The sequence below is a fragment of the Callospermophilus lateralis genome, chromosome 15, assembly GCF_048772815.1.
Source record: "Callospermophilus lateralis isolate mCalLat2 chromosome 15, mCalLat2.hap1, whole genome shotgun sequence".
Lineage (NCBI taxonomy): Eukaryota > Metazoa > Chordata > Mammalia > Rodentia > Sciuridae > Callospermophilus > Callospermophilus lateralis.
Window position 1 is genome coordinate 30,301,876 of NC_135319.1, and position 16,315 is coordinate 30,318,190.

Consider the following 16,315-nt stretch of genomic DNA (forward strand, 5'->3'; position numbering starts at 1 on the left):
GAAGAGCACACTAGGAATAATACCACCAGGACAAAAGTGATAAATCAGGACTATCCCCCCAAAATCAAGGTATTTATTTTATATAAAAAGAGTGAAATTGGAGAGTGAAAAATAGTTTTTGTCCAAATGTCTCAAGTTAAAATCTTTTCTCTGCCTTTACATGGTATGTGGCAAATCACTTTAGTATTCAGAATTTTTTTTCTCATATAAAAATGTATTAAATCTTATCTTAAATTGTTATTTTGAAACTTATATTAAAATGAATATATATATATAGTTTAAAACTATGAATTTTCTTTTTGGTTTTATAAATTAAATTTTCATGGAATAAATGAAAATAAAAAGGACAAAATAGAGTTGAAGAGACAACAAAAGAAAATCAGAAGGAAAAATAGTGAGCCAGAGTGTCTAAGTACATGTAGCATTGAGTTTATTCATTGCCTGAGGGGCACAGAGAGGGCAGTTGGTCACCTTGAAAGACGAGGGCAGTACCCGGAGATAACATGGTTACACCAGTATGTGTTGGCACAGATATGGTGAGTCTCTGTAGTAAGAGTGAGTTTGTAAGCATTTCCATCAGAGGAATTGAGAACTGAGGATCTGGCAATCTATCCAGTTTATTATCCAGGGTAAACTCTGAACTTACTTCCATTCACCTTTTAAAAAATTATATTACCTCTAAAAAATTATTGCAAGTATACCTCCAAGCTTTCTCTCTTCAGCTTAACTCATTAGAAACAACCTGGTGTAGAGATTCATTGGTCAGAGCTCAAAGATTCAGAGATCTTAGACACTAATCTCAGGTCAACCACCACAGAGTTTTGTGATTTTAAAATAAATCACCTGAAATCTCCTTTTCCTAAAATGAGGGACCACTATGTTGTAGTGCTGCTGTTGAGAGCAATAATAATAATCAGTTATACATGAATTCAAAGGTTCATCCACCATATATCTGTGTATAATTAGCTACCTTACTAATTTTTTTCTAATGTACAAATTGAGGAGAACATTTACAACTATCACATCAAATTACTGGAACAATAGCGTAAGATACTCTGCTTACTATAGTTATCATAACACTTGGTATATGCTAAGGGCTTGATAGTTTGTCTTTTTTTTTTTTTTAAATTCCCATGATGGCTTTAACCAGAACATTGTAATATTAAAACTCACTATGAAGATGTTACTTTAAAGTTTAATCAAATGAGTTTTATATTTATAAAGATTGTATTTTCCAAAGATTATCACACTGAAATACTTTCTATCCCAAACATTCTTGAAAGAAAATATTAACATGCCAGTGTTAGAACCTGAAGTTCTCTCCCCTTTGTAACTGTGTAGACCAAAGCAGTACAGAAGCTTTGTGACTTCAGAAAGACCTTGCATTTGGTCTCTTCTGAAGAAACTCTGTGGGAGTTCTGAGCCATCATATAACAAGCCTTGCTCCATGGATATACCACATGGAGAGATCACATGAAGACAGAACTATCCAAGGAGACCCAGTTGCTCCAGCCCTCAACTATTGGGACCTTCTAGCACCAGTTGTCATACTTGACTAAAGAGCTTCAGATGACCTCAGCATCTGCCTTTGAATCACTCCATTTAATGCTATGAATCAGGCAAACTGTACCTGTGGAGTACAACTCAAATTGCAGATTCATGAGCAAATTAAATTATTGATACTTAAGCCACGAACGTTTGAAGTGATTTGTTATGCAGTCATAGTAATTGGAATATCTAAGCACATAAAAAAGAATGATTTATATGGCCACTGACCTTACAGGAAAAAGTTTCACTTCCTATATTTAGAATTCTAATTCATTATTTTTTACTTGTTGCCTTGACTATGTGATTCAGACGTGTAGACTCCATGACTCTGTGGACAAACATCTAATTTTAGAGCAATCCCAATTAATTTTGAACTAAAACAAAACAAAACAAAACAAAAACAAGGAGGGTTGGGGCTGTAGCTCAGTGGTAAAGCCTTTTCTGGGCATGTGTGAGGAAGTGGGTTTGATTCTCAGCACCACATAAAAATAAGTAAAGATACTGTTTGTTCATCTGTAATTAAAAAAAATATATTTAAAAAAACCAACAACAACAACCAAGGAGCAGCTCGCCTGCTTCTAAGTCTCTGGGTCTTTATTTCAATGATTAGACTTGACAATGAAAATGAGTGCAGGCACCATGAAAATACTAACTACAATATATCAGAATGGCACATATCTTTAGTTTTTTCCTACATAGTTCTTTAGGCAAATGTTGCTTAGTCAAAGATCAAAACAAATAAAAAAGTCTTTTCAAATACAACTGTTCTTTTTATTTGCTGGAAAAAATTTCCTGATGTGGTAAAATTATCATTTTAGATACATACATTTACTATTTGGGTTTTTCACATATATTATTAATATTGAAAAATTAATTCAAATTCAATATGAATTTAATAACTAATTATTCTAGATTAAAGAAATAAAAGACCAAGTACACGTATTTAAATATTTATTCTTCTTGTTCTCACCTCGTTTACCAAATCTGTACTATTATATGTACAAAGTCAAAAAGTTTTGCATGCATGATCCTTCTCTGGCATATAGGTCGCACTTCAAAGTATATAATAGAGAAGAGATTATTAATATAAAGTATGTGTTTTCCCTTTACTATTAAATTCTGCTACTGAGCACAAATTTAATGGAATATTTAAAGAATTAAAATTTAAAACGGGAGGACAAAATGTAAGTGCTTTGAAACAAACTTAAAAATTCAGTTTAAATTAGAACTTGTCTTAGAAGAGTTAGAGAGGGGATAATCAAATCGATTGCAGTATTCATTTAAAAATATTCTTATAAAGTTATGGTTCAAAGTAAGACAAGTTAGGATATGTTGCAAACTAAGTCATATTAAGAAGGCTTTCCCATCTACTTCAGCTAGAGTTTTTATGAACTCTCAATTATGTTTATTATTTATTCTACAGCTATATGTTTCTAAACATTTAATGCAGATTGTTGAAAATACTTCATATGCGTACAAATTTGCTTGTAGATTATAGGATACACAACCATAGAACCATAGTATAGGATACAAAAAACAAAATGATAAAAAAAAAAAAAATAGGAGGAACCAACATTTAAATGGAGACGCTGGAGAACTAAGGTTCAGGACTAAGTGAATAGGTACTGATGAAAAGAATTCAATCCAAGGCTACAAAATACCAGCAATATAAATTAAATCTTACAACTCTTGTGTCCCTGTGAAGAATTTTAAGTATAAGTATTGAAAACAGCCAGATATGGTGTATGGTGGTACATGCCAGAAATTGCAGCTACTCAGGAGGTGGAGCACTTGCCTAGGATGTGCAAAGTCATGGGTTCAATCAATCCCAGGAAAAAAAAAAAAAGGAAAAGAGAGCTAAAAAATTTGAATTTATTATAAATGACATGAAATTAAAAAGTGCACAATTTAGGAATCCAAAGCCAGGCAGCACTCCTAATGTCAAAACAGATTAAAAAAAATACTAATTTAAAGTTATTTAACATTGTTCAATCTCCTAACTGAGGAAAAAAAGAGGAAATGGCCAGGCATGGTGGCACATGCCTGAAGGATCTGAGAGTTCAAAGCCAGTCTCAGCAAAATCAAAGTGTTAAACCACTCAGTGAGACCCTGTCTCTAAATAAAATACAAAATAGGGCTGAGAATGTGGCTCAGTGGTTGAATGCCCCTGAGTTCAATTCTAAAAAAAAAAAAGAGAGAAATTGTAACATTTCACAATGTAGCTCATGGTACACCATGAACCATTTCACTCCAATCATTCATATTTTCTGTTTGTTAAAAAAAAAACAATGAAAATTGCAAACCTGAATAAGAACAATTTAAAATAGGCAAATTTTTGGCACTTTATAATAATTTGATCAGTTAGCCAGTGAAATTTTACCGGGAGGCTCACCTATACTTATAAAGGGGTTTGACTCAATCTGTGCTCACCAGAATCTGGGAGTGACTGTAGGACTGTTTTAATTTTTTTAAGCATTGGTCCTTCTGTGACTATTGAGAAGAACCATTGTCCTTGAGAGCTTTTTGACAATTTTGATGAAACCCTAATTTCAGTGATGTCCCCAAGCTGCTACCTAGTGACTAGTTTTGAAGATACTGCAAAATCATTCCTTAACCACTAACTGATATCATTTTTTTCCAATTTCTTGATTTATAAAAGCATTAATACTGCAGAATTTCAACATACTTTCTCAGGAATTGTCTGACGCTCTTGTTCAAAAAAGAATTATAACAGAAAAATTTAAACAGGCAAGAAATATTTCATTCAAGGGTATTGGGATAGAAAAAAAAGAGACTAGAACTCAGATTGATTTCAGCTACCCTGAAATAAAGTCAGAGTGTTTTAAAACTCTCTGGAATGGGGGTTGTGGGGGGAAAGCTTCCTAAGCCATTAGTATTTGCTAATTGGCCTTATCCAAAGAAAAAGTAAACTTTGTCCTAGGTTCCTGGCAGCAGGCAGTTTTACAACTTGGAGCAAGGCCAGCACCAAAGTTAGATTTCTGTGACTCACCTAGACTGAGAAATAGATGCAGTGTCTTCCTTGATGATTACATTTCAATGGGCTGGCTCCCAGGTCCTTGAGAAAGACATTCCAGGGTTATAAAATTGGCAGACAGCTTTTAAGAAGATTTACATCTCAAAGTAGCAGAGAAAGAATTTGCAATGATTTTTTTTTTTTTTCTTTCTTTCTTTCTTTCTTTTTTTTTTTTTAAAGTAAAAGCTCTAAGAAAAGGAAGGTCAGGGCCTAGAGTCAGACAGAAGCCTGTCTAAAAGTTTAGACTAGCTGAGGGAAACATTAAGGCCTACTTGGTCACTCTCAAACTTTCAAAATACACTTCACTTTATTCATGTCATACTATACCTGTCAATTATAGAATCACTGGCTGCACCATGATGCCAATAAGATGTTACTATTTCAGTTAAAGCCTTCAAAGAATGATGACCATCAAGAGTCATCTATTCTTTAAACAGGAGGTCATAAAAAATTTCTATTTTCACATTTAAAATAGATTTCCTTTCTGATTAGCAGTTTACATTTGTATTTTTCTGATAGTTATGAATTTTAGTTGCTTTGCATTGAAATGAAAGATTTCTCAAAGACGTTTGAAATTGAGTGCACTGATGTACCCTAATTAATTGTTATTTTAGTGTCTTCTTTATCACAAAAAAAAAGCAGTCATTTTTCTTGACATTTTGTACAGAGCACCTATTTTTTCATGCATATTCCGCCTTGATCACAGTGTGTGATCTGCTTATTCATCAAAAAGAATTGTCCATTGCCACACTTTGGAGACCATTACCCCTTTGAGTTCACTGTTTCTGGGCCTTTTTATTCACCCATTATCCACATTGCATTGTGCTGACAGTAATTATGAAACATACTGTCTAGCCAATGACCTTGGCTCAGAAATCTCTACATTAGTAGCAGTGCGAAGATGACTTACCCCATTTAAACAATTGAAGGAAATTTAAAACAGACCACATTTTCTCCCAAATGTACAGAATAAGTGTGCTTTAAGAAAACTATTAGGAAGAGAAAATAAAACATAAGAAGATGTAGTGTCTTTTTTTCATATACCCACAAATGGGATAATGTGTCTGTCTACTTCTTTATAGCCTTATGTTTCAGATATTATTATTATCAATTCCAAGCAAAGAATGAGGCCTCACTGTTGAAATTCTAACTTCAACATCATGATGTGTAAGACCCTCTAGGAACTGCCCTGGCTACATCAATAAATCTATATTTTCTTGTGACTCGCCACATTTTAGCAGTCTTGCTTAGAAACAGACTTGCTAGAAACATACTCTGAAACTGAGATTTGCATACAAAAGTTAATTGGGGATGAATTTCATTACCAAAAAATGTAGGAAGGAGTGAAGAAAACAGGATTGAGTGGAAGGAAGAGATACACTACCTACCGTGATGCATCTGTATCACAGGACTTTCCTGAACCCTGGGAATTTCTGAGCTTGTATAGCCTTCAAAGACTACCTGAATGGAACTGGGCTTTGGGCTTTAATATTGACCAATTATTAAATGTTGACTGTCCTAGGAGGGGATGGGGTGACTTTGAGGAACACAGCTGGCTTCAGAACAATTCCAGAGAGGGATTATATAAGTTGTGAGTGAGAGCTACCATTCACCATACTGAAAGCAGATCTGGGCATGTAGCACCAGATCCACTTTAGTCCAAGGTTTTTGCAATTTTTATCAATTTGCTTTATAAAGTAAATTCATCAAACTGGAAACAGTTTCACTTGGATTTGCATTTTTTTCTTATACTATTAGTATTTCTGCTCATCTGGTGTTTTACTCCACCATTCCTAAGGGGTTTGAAAGTCTAATTTTCATACCATTTTTATTTAGCTTCAAAATTAGTGAGGGGACATACTGTATTATGTGGATGAGAAGTGCACACTTCTCTGCCCACACTGTATCAACAGTTTTACCCGCTCCTGCTAGTCTCTTGGCACAAAAAGTTACAAAGTAACTGGATAACAGCCATAATCCACAGTGCAAAGGGACATTTGCTGTGCCCCTAATATAGTGCCTTCCCTGTTAATGGAACCTCTAAACTAAGAGCCTTGAATAAGAGTGGTACACTTCTATAAAGTTCCACACTGAGAGTGACGTTAGAAGTTGCCAGGCTTCTTGAGGGGTGAGCTCTGAAAGTGTCACGTCATCACTTTTGCCATATTCTTAAACCCTGTCACAATGTGACATAAAATAGATTGGCACCTCTTGGTGATAAGGGAAATAATAAAGTCACAACTGAGAATATGAAAGGAATTGAATCCATACTTTAAAATAATTTTGCCATATTTAACTTTCCAGATGATAGGTATTGAATATAAGCAAGGGCCTTTGTACCCATATCATTCAGACATTGGATCTGAACTGTTGTCAGCACTGGGTCATAACCTTGAGAGATACATGTCCCTTTTGCTAAAAGAAATTTCCATGGAGAGTGTCTGCTGTGAGTCATTAGAAGCCAAAACTCCTGCAGCTTGAGGAAGTGTCTTATTCCTAGGGAGATCTGGGCCCCACAGAATTCACTACACAAAAAGCTCTATACACTCTGATCACTGCACTATGCTAATATGTACAGGTCAAAGAATAGTCACTACGCTAATGAAGAAAATATTCTGTCTAGAGCTCTGCCATCACACAGTTGGCATGCCATCTCACACACTTTGAACATTCTTGATCTATTTTTTAAATATGTATTTGTTTCTTAGTTGCAGTTGCATATTATACCTTTATTTCTATGTGATGCTGAGGATAGAACCCAGGGCCTCGCACATGCAAGGAGAGTGTTCTACTGCTGAGCCACAACCCCAGCCCCCTCTTGACCTATTTTTAATCTGGAAAACTTACCTTATCTTGTAGCAAGACTTCAAGGCTTAGCACAAGGGTTCCCTTTCTGAAATCACATCACAGTTCGCTTCACTCACTGATTCCAACTAGAATGGAAGCATTCATTCCTATCCCTTCTACCAGAGTATCAATAATCCTTATTAACTTACATGTGTGCTTGCCTGTGTCTCCAACTAAGTTAGAAAGTCTCCCCAAATATTTAACTGTTTTACTCACATCACAGAGTGCTTGGCATAGAGCTGATGTGGTGGATATATCTTACTGAAGCCCTCATGGCCTCTGTCTCCTGGAACTCATATCTGTCTGTATTCCCCTCCCCTAGAGTATGGGATGGCCCTGTGATCTGCTTCTAACAAATAGAACATGACAAAATTGATGGAATATCACCCCTGGAATTATGTTATGTCAAATTGAAAAAGTGAAGAGATTTTATACATGTAATTAGGGTTGACTTTTAATCAGTTAACTTCACATTAATCAAAAGAAAGTTTTTACTGAGTGGGCCTGATCTGATCAGGTCAGCTTGTTAAAAGAAGGCCTAGAGACCCTTCCTGAAGTCAGAGACTTGAAGAAGCAGAGAATTGTTCTTTTCATTGCTGATTTTAAGGATGCAAGTTGTCATGGATTCTATAGCCACAAGGAAAAATATTTTATCAGCAACCTGAAAGAGCTTAGAAACAGACCCTTCCCTAGAAGCAAACAGAAACTCACCCTGCTATCACCTTGATTTCAGGTTTATGAAACCCTAAGAAGGAAATTTAGCAAAGCTGAGTCCAGATTCATTACTCATTATGGAAACAGGGAGAGATAGTAAAATGTGCATTGTTATAAGCTCCTAAGTTTTTGGTAAATAGCCATGAAACAATAACAAACAAATACAACTGGAGTCAGTATGAATAGGATAAATATATAAAATTTAGATATCATAAATTTATTACAATGGACAGTGTGCATTTAAATATAAATATTATCTTGATATACAGGCATACCCATGAAATTTCCAAGATGATGCAATTTTTCAACGTTTTTTCTCTCCTGTGTACAGCAATTGATGCCCAAAAGTTAAGCAAACTATGGACTGTTATTGAGAAAATTAGGATTCATACACATATGCATTAATGATGATTTCAACTCTGCCCATAATATCATGTTCTCTCTCCATGAGAATACACTTCAGTTATCTTTAAAGCGACAGGGTCACTAAAATTATTTTGTTATTACTTTTTAACTTCTAAATAGATTGTGAAAGATAATTTGTGTACATATCTTTTTTAACTGATTAATTTTCTATTTTATTGGTTCTTTTTAGTTATCTCTAACATTAGGATTCATTTTGATATAATGGTAAAAGCATGGAATTTAATTCACCCTGATTAATTCCTCAGTATTTCCCCTTTTCCTCTCCTTCTTCCTCCCCTGTTCTTTTCCCTCTGTTCTACTGGTCTCTCTGCTATTTACCTAAAATTTTATTTTTAAATTATAAAAATAATTATAGAATTATTTTAAAAATTATAAAAATTGTGGGTGAACATGATGATGAGATTCACTGTGGTATGCTCATATGTGTACATTGAAAAATTGGGTCAGATTCATTCCTTCCACTCTCTCCTCCTATCCCATTTCTCTTCCTACTTTTTCAATTCCCCTCCTCTAACTTCACTGACCTTTCCTTTATTTTGATGATATCCCTGCCCTTCCTCCCCCTGCCCCTTATTTTGGACTTCCTTTTACATATCAGAAAAAGAAATTCAACCTTAGACTTTTTTCTTATTAGCTTATTTCACATAGCATGATAGTCAGTAGTTCTATCCATTTTCCACCAAATGTCATAATTTCTATCTTCTTTATGGCTGAACAATAAATCTTCTAAGAAACATGTTATGAGTCTCTAGGTCATCTTCAATATTCAAGCTTGTAAATGGCATACCACTTATTCTTGCCATGCCTATCTCCACCCAACTCCATAAAAACTAGTAGAAAAGTAATTTCCTTCCTTAACCAAATAGAAAGACCTGACAAATGACAGTTTTTATTTTCTGGATTTTTCGGTCCTCTTTGATTATTTTCTTTTCCTAAACACTCCTTTTCTTTCCATTGTTTTTCCCTTGTAGACTTGGTGGGTAATTTTGTCACTCCAAAAATACTTAAAATTGCTGACATTTTATTGTTTAATTTTGGAAATTTGGTTGAAAAATTAACATAAGATCATATTTATAAAAGGGCTATAATAATTTTTAATTTATATGTCTATTTTCTCAATTTTCTTGCCAGTGTTTTTTCCATGTTAGTGTAACCTATTGCATGTTATTATTAAGATTAGGCTTTTATAAAAAGAGGTTTAAGTTTCAATTAGCCTACTAAAATATCCCAAAGACATAAAAGTTATTATTTTATAATCAATAAGCAAAAGGTTATGAAGAAAGAGAAGAAAGGCACTGGAAAACTCACTTAGAACAACATGGTATAAGTCAGAAAAATAATTGAAATATCTACAGCATATTCATAATCAAAGCAAATGAGGATGTTATAATAATGTTTTATTTATGTCTTTTTTTTTGTACCAGGGTTTGAACCCAAGTGTGCTTTATCACTGAGCCACATTCCCAGCCCCCCTTTTGTTATTGATTTTATTTTTTAAATACATGACATCAGAATGCATCACAATTCTTATTACACATATAGAACACTATTTCATACCTCTGTTTGTATATAAAGTTAGTTCATACCAATTTATGTCTTCATACATGTACTTTGGATAATGATGTTCATCACATTCCTCCATCATTGCTAACCTACTAAGGATAACAGAAACATATCTCAACATCATAAAGACTATCTATGTTAAGCCCCAGGCTAATATCATTCTAAACAGAGAAAAATTGAAGGCGTTCCCTCTAAAAACTGGAACAAGACAGGGATGCCCTCTTTCAAACACTTGTATTTAACATAGTCTGGCCAGAGCAATTAGACAGACAAAAGAAATTATAGGGATATATAGAAAAAAGAAGAACTTAAATTAGCACTATTGAAACACTGGCCAGAGCAATTAGACAAACAAAAGAAACTAAAAGGATACATATAGGAAAAGAAGAACTAAAATTGGCACTTTTTGCTTCTGTATAATTCTACACCTGGAAGACCTTAAAAGTTCCACCAGAAAAGTAAACGAATTCAGCAAAGTAGCAGGTTATAAAATCAACAACCATAAATCGAAGGCATTTCTGTATATCAATGACAAATTCTCTGAGAGGGAAATGAGGAAAACTATCCCATCTACAATAGACTCAAAAAAATAAAATAAAATACTTGGGAATCAACTTAATGAAAGAGGTGAAAGATCTATACAACGAAAACTACAGAACCCTAAAGAAAGACATCAAAGAAGACCTTAGAAGATGGAAAGATCTACCTTGCTCTTAGACAGGCAGAAATAATATTATCAAAATGACCACACTTCCAAAAGCACTATACAGGTTTAATGCAATTCTGATCAAAATCCCAGCCCTTTTTATATTTTATTTTGAGACAAGGTATAACTAAATTGCTCAGGGCCTTGCTAAGTTGCTGAGGCTTGCTTTGAACTCATGATCCTCCTGCTTCACCCTCCCAAGTCACTGGGATTATAGACATTGGCTACAATGCCTGGCTAGATCTTAAAATGTAATTTTAAATGAGAAGAAAACAGTAAATCAATTCAAATGAAATAATAGATACTTTAATAATAGGTATAGAAAAATTAATTACTACTGTTTTTAAAGAAACACTGTGTTTATTTAGTTGTTTTTAAAATCTTTAGTCATATGTTGGGTATCTAACATGGCAGCTTCCTGATTGTATTTTGAAATACTAGACAAGCTGAGTAAATAAAATGGAAAGTGATTGCTAGTGTAATTAAATGTTACATGTATTCTAATTGAGGAACTTGTGTTAATAATTAATTTCAATATATTGGGTTGTACATAATGGTACCAGTTGGCATATAGATTTTGAAGAAAAAATGTAGTGTTCACACTGATGGACTAAAGTGGGAAAAATCAGCTAGGACAAACTTCAAAAAAGACATGCAAAAAAATACAAAAAGATATCAATTCTGTGTTCTGTGGTCATGAGAAATGGCATGACAGACTCCTCCACATCAATAGTAGAATATAAATGCCTTCCTTCAGGCATAAGAACCTTCCCCTGAGATAGGGAAATACACATAAAATATACCAGTGAATGAAACAACATAATCATAATAAAATCTTATATTTTATTACTGTACAAGGACAACAAGTTGAATGGATATTACTTTGCCCTCTTTCTTGTAAACACATAGAAAACACCATATAAACACCATATACACAAAACAATAATAAATGAGATATAAGATTTTTTTATATCAGAGTTACTTATAACATACATTGGGCTATATACATACATATATATATATGTATGTATATATACTTTATCTTTTCTAAAACTGTTCCAGAATTCAAACAGGGGAGAGAAGACAGTTTATACACACACACAGTTTATACACACACACACACACACACACACACACACACACATATCTGAAGATATTTTCATATGAAGAAAAAAAGTAAAACTGAAAATTTTTAAATGTAATATTTTGACTTCGAGTGATTAATTTCCATTGCATTTAGCAATATTTTTCAAATTAAATTGAATTCCATCTCTTTGTTCATTTAGAGGCTTTTGTTTTCAAGTATGTTTTTTCCATTTATTTCAAACAAAGAATGAGCAGCATGATCTCTGTAGTAAGTAGAAGATAATATGCCAATAAATATACTTTGAATATGTTCAATCATGTGGAATATGAATACTTACATTCAAAGTTCTTGTTACTGTTTGTTTTTATACTAAGGATGAAACCCAGAGGAGTTTAACTACTGAACCATATTCCCAGGCTTTTTTTTGAGATAGGGCCTCACTAAGTTGCTGAGGCTAGCTTTGAACTTGCATTCTTTCTGACTCAGCCTCCAAACTTGCTGGGATTACAGTCCTGTGCCACTGTGCCTGGCTGTTCTTGTTACTTTTTTCATTAAAAATTATTCTACTTAAATCATAATATTTTATTTTTAACATTTGTCAAAATCATCTCCAAGAGTAATTGCCTCAGAAATTTTGTTGGTTTTACAAAAGCACAGCAGAGTGAAGGGCTGGTTTCTTAGTATTAGGTGTTATCAACTAATTTGCTTAAAATAGTGAAAATTATTAATATTATATAGGTATTAATATTATATAGATAGTCTCAATTTGTCAGTGTAAGGTTACAATGTTCTTCAAAGCATTTAAAGGGGGCTGTGGTTGTAGCTCAGTGTTAGAGCACCCGCCTGTCATTGTGAAGCACTGATTTTGATCCTCAGCACCACGTGAAATAAATAGATAAAAATAAGAGTATTGTGTCCATCTGTCACAACCAGCATGGCCAATTGAGCAGATTCCAGTGACTCAGACATGCAGATGATTTTGAAAATAAAGACCAGGTCAGGGGTCAGGTGGAGCACTGCTCTCTAAACAGGTTCAAGAGTTTCCACTGATCTTTATTTATATATGTCTCATTATCAGGTTAAAGACTATGCAACTAAGATAGGAGGCTGGGACAGGAGGATTGCTGGTTCAAAGCCAGTCTCAGCAACTTAGTGAGGCCCTAATCAACTAAGTGAGACCCTGTCTCTAAATAAAATACAAAAAAAGGGTTGAGGATGTGGCTCAGTGGTGAAGCATCCCTGGATTCAATCCTGCTACCAAAAAAAAAAAAAAAAAAAAAAGACTATGCAAGCATTATTCTTTGTACTCAGAAAGTGACAGGACTAGAAACATTTATGCAGCTTTTCCATTGTTGCAATCTAAAGTTGAAATGTTCAATGTTAGGAGCTTTGTGCAGCTCTCAAGAAGTCCATTGTTTAAAGTTACTGTTGGGCAGGCAGGTTCAGGAGCAGTGGAACTGGTGAAATATTGTGGTTACTAGCAAGAGAGTTCCTCTATTTCCAGGAGCTCTGTGCCTGATACCAAGCTGATAAGACTCTTCTGCAGAGCCTCGTCATGCAGTGCATTACCACAACAGCTAGGCATCCTGCACCCTTGCACAGAAACATTCCCAGGCACCAGACTTGCACATCCATGAGGTCATCGGAGACCCCAATCTCAGACACTGCTCTTCTATTCTCTGTCACTCTCTCACTCTCCACATTCATGTACAATTAAAAATATTTTTTAAAAAAAGCATTTAAAGGGACATCCTAGGTATTTCCCAAATAAAAAGCTGACAGTGGAAGGATCTGTAAACCTATAATCCAGCATTGCTCATGTTTCCACATGTTGCAAAGCTTTATAAAAATCATTAATGTTGCAAAATCAGTAATGACTGGCAAAAATAATTTCTTTCAAATTGTAAAAAGTGAAATATTTCAGAAATATTTATACATCTCAAAATGATAAGAAAAGCACTAAAATATCATCTAGAACCTGAGCCCTCATATTTTGTAATTTTAAAGAAGTAGGTTGGTCTTTCAATCAGTAATTTATTTCATTTCTAAAATATCTGTATAATTGCCTGTGGAAACTACAGGCCTAGTGTGAAGTATTAGTGAATATGATAGCATATTATATTATTATTGTTTCTTAAACTGAGATAAAATGTTCTGAAAATATACATATGCACAATTATAACTTTGTTAGTTATTACTTGAAAACCACTACTGTTTACATTGAATAAAGGAAATTATTCTCCACCACAACCATGGGAACAAATCAAAGTACATATTGAAGTAGGTGAAATGTGCTTTCTGACTCTAGAATAAACATACAGCATGTCTACTTCCTATTTTACTTCCCATTTTGTGACCCTTCTATTTTTTTTTTTTTTTAATTTTTAGTTGGAGATGGACACAATACATTTATTTATTTATTTTTATGTGGTGTTGAGGATCGAACCCTGTGCCTCACACATGCTAGGCAAGTGCTCTACCTTGAGCCACAACCCCAGCCCCCTTTATATTTTTTTTTCTTTTGAGGATTATCTTTTCCTTTTTTAAAATAAAATCATTTATTTATTCTAACTTGTTATACATGATGATAGAATGCAATTCATTTCATATTACACATATAGAGCACAATTTTTCAAGTCACTGGTTGTACATAAAGTATTTTCATACCATTTGTGTCTTCATACATGTACTTATGGTAATGATGTCTAACTCATTCTACCATCATTTCTATCCCTTGCCCCCCTCCCTTCCTCTCCCTCCTTTTTGCCCTATCTAAAGTTCCTCTATTACTGCCATGCTCCCCTGCCCCAATCACCATTATGAATCAGGAAGCCCATATCAAAGAAAATATTCAGCCTTTGCTTTTTTGGGAGTGGCTTACTTCACTTAGCATCATATTCTCCAACTCCATCCATTTACCTACAAATGCCATGATTTTATTCTTTTTTAATGCTGAGTAATGTTCCGATGTGTATGTATACCAAAGTTTCCCTATCCATTTATCTACTGAAGGACATCTGGGTTGGTTCCACAATTTAGCTATTGTGAATTGTTCTACTATAAACATTTGTGTAGCCGTATCCCTGTAGTATGCTGTTTTTAAGTCCTTTGGGTATAAACTGAGTTGTGAGATACTGGGGTCAAATGGTGGTTCTATTCCAAATTTTCAAAGGAATTTCCATACTGCTTTCCAGATTGGCTGCACCAAATTGCAGTCCCACCAGCAATGTATGAGTGTGCCTTTTCCCTCATATCCTCACCAGTACTTATTGTTGTTTGTATTCTCCATGGCTACCATTCTGATGAGAGTGAGAGGAAATCTTAGAGTTTGGGAATTTGCATTTCTCTAATTGCTAGAGATATTGAACATTTTTTATATGTTTATTTATTGATTGTATATCCTCTTCTGAGAAGTGTCTGTTCAGTTCCTTGGCCCATTTATAGTTTGGGTTATTGGTTTTTTTGGTGTTAAGGTTTTTGAGGCTTTATATATCATAGAGATTAGTGCTGTATCTGATGTGTGAATGGTAAAGATTTGATCCCATTCTGTAAGCTCTTTATTCACCTCACTGATTTTTTTCTTTTGCTAAGAAAAACTGTTGAGTTTGAATCCATCCCATTTATTGATTGTTGGTTTTAATTCTTGTGCTATAGGAGTCTTATTAAGGAAATTGGGGCCTAATCTGACATGGTGGAGATTTGGGCCTACTTTTTCTTCCATTAGGCTCTTGATCCTCTTTGAGTTGACTTTTGTACATGATGAGAGAGAGGTTTAAATTCATTTTGTTACATGTGGATTTCCAGTTTCCCCAGCACGACTTGTTGAAGAGGCTATTTTTTCTCCAATGTATGTATTTGGTGCCTTTGTCTATTATGAGATAACTATATATATGTGGGTTAGTCTCTGTGTCCTGTATTCTGTACCATTGGTCTACAGGTCTATTTTGGTGCCAATATCATGCCATTTTTATTACTATTGCTCTGTAGTATAGTTTAAGGCCTGGGATAGTAATGCCACCAAATTTACTTTTCTTACAAAGGATTGCTTTGGCTATTTTAGGTCTCTCATTTTTCCAAATAAATTTCATGATTGCTTTTTCAATTTCTATGAAAAATGTCATTGGAATTTTGATTGGGATTGCCTTGAATCTGTATAGAGCTTTTGGTAGTATGGCAATTTGACAATATTTATTCTGTCTATCCAAGAAAAAGGTAGATCTTTCCATTTTCTAAGGTCTCCAAAAATTCTTCTAGATAAATGAGAACATGGATATAGCATATAAAAATCTCTGGGACACTATGAAGGTAGTTCTAAGAGGAAAGTTCATTGCATGTAGTTCATTCCTTTAAAGAAGAAAAAGCCAACAAATAAATGATCTAACATTATATG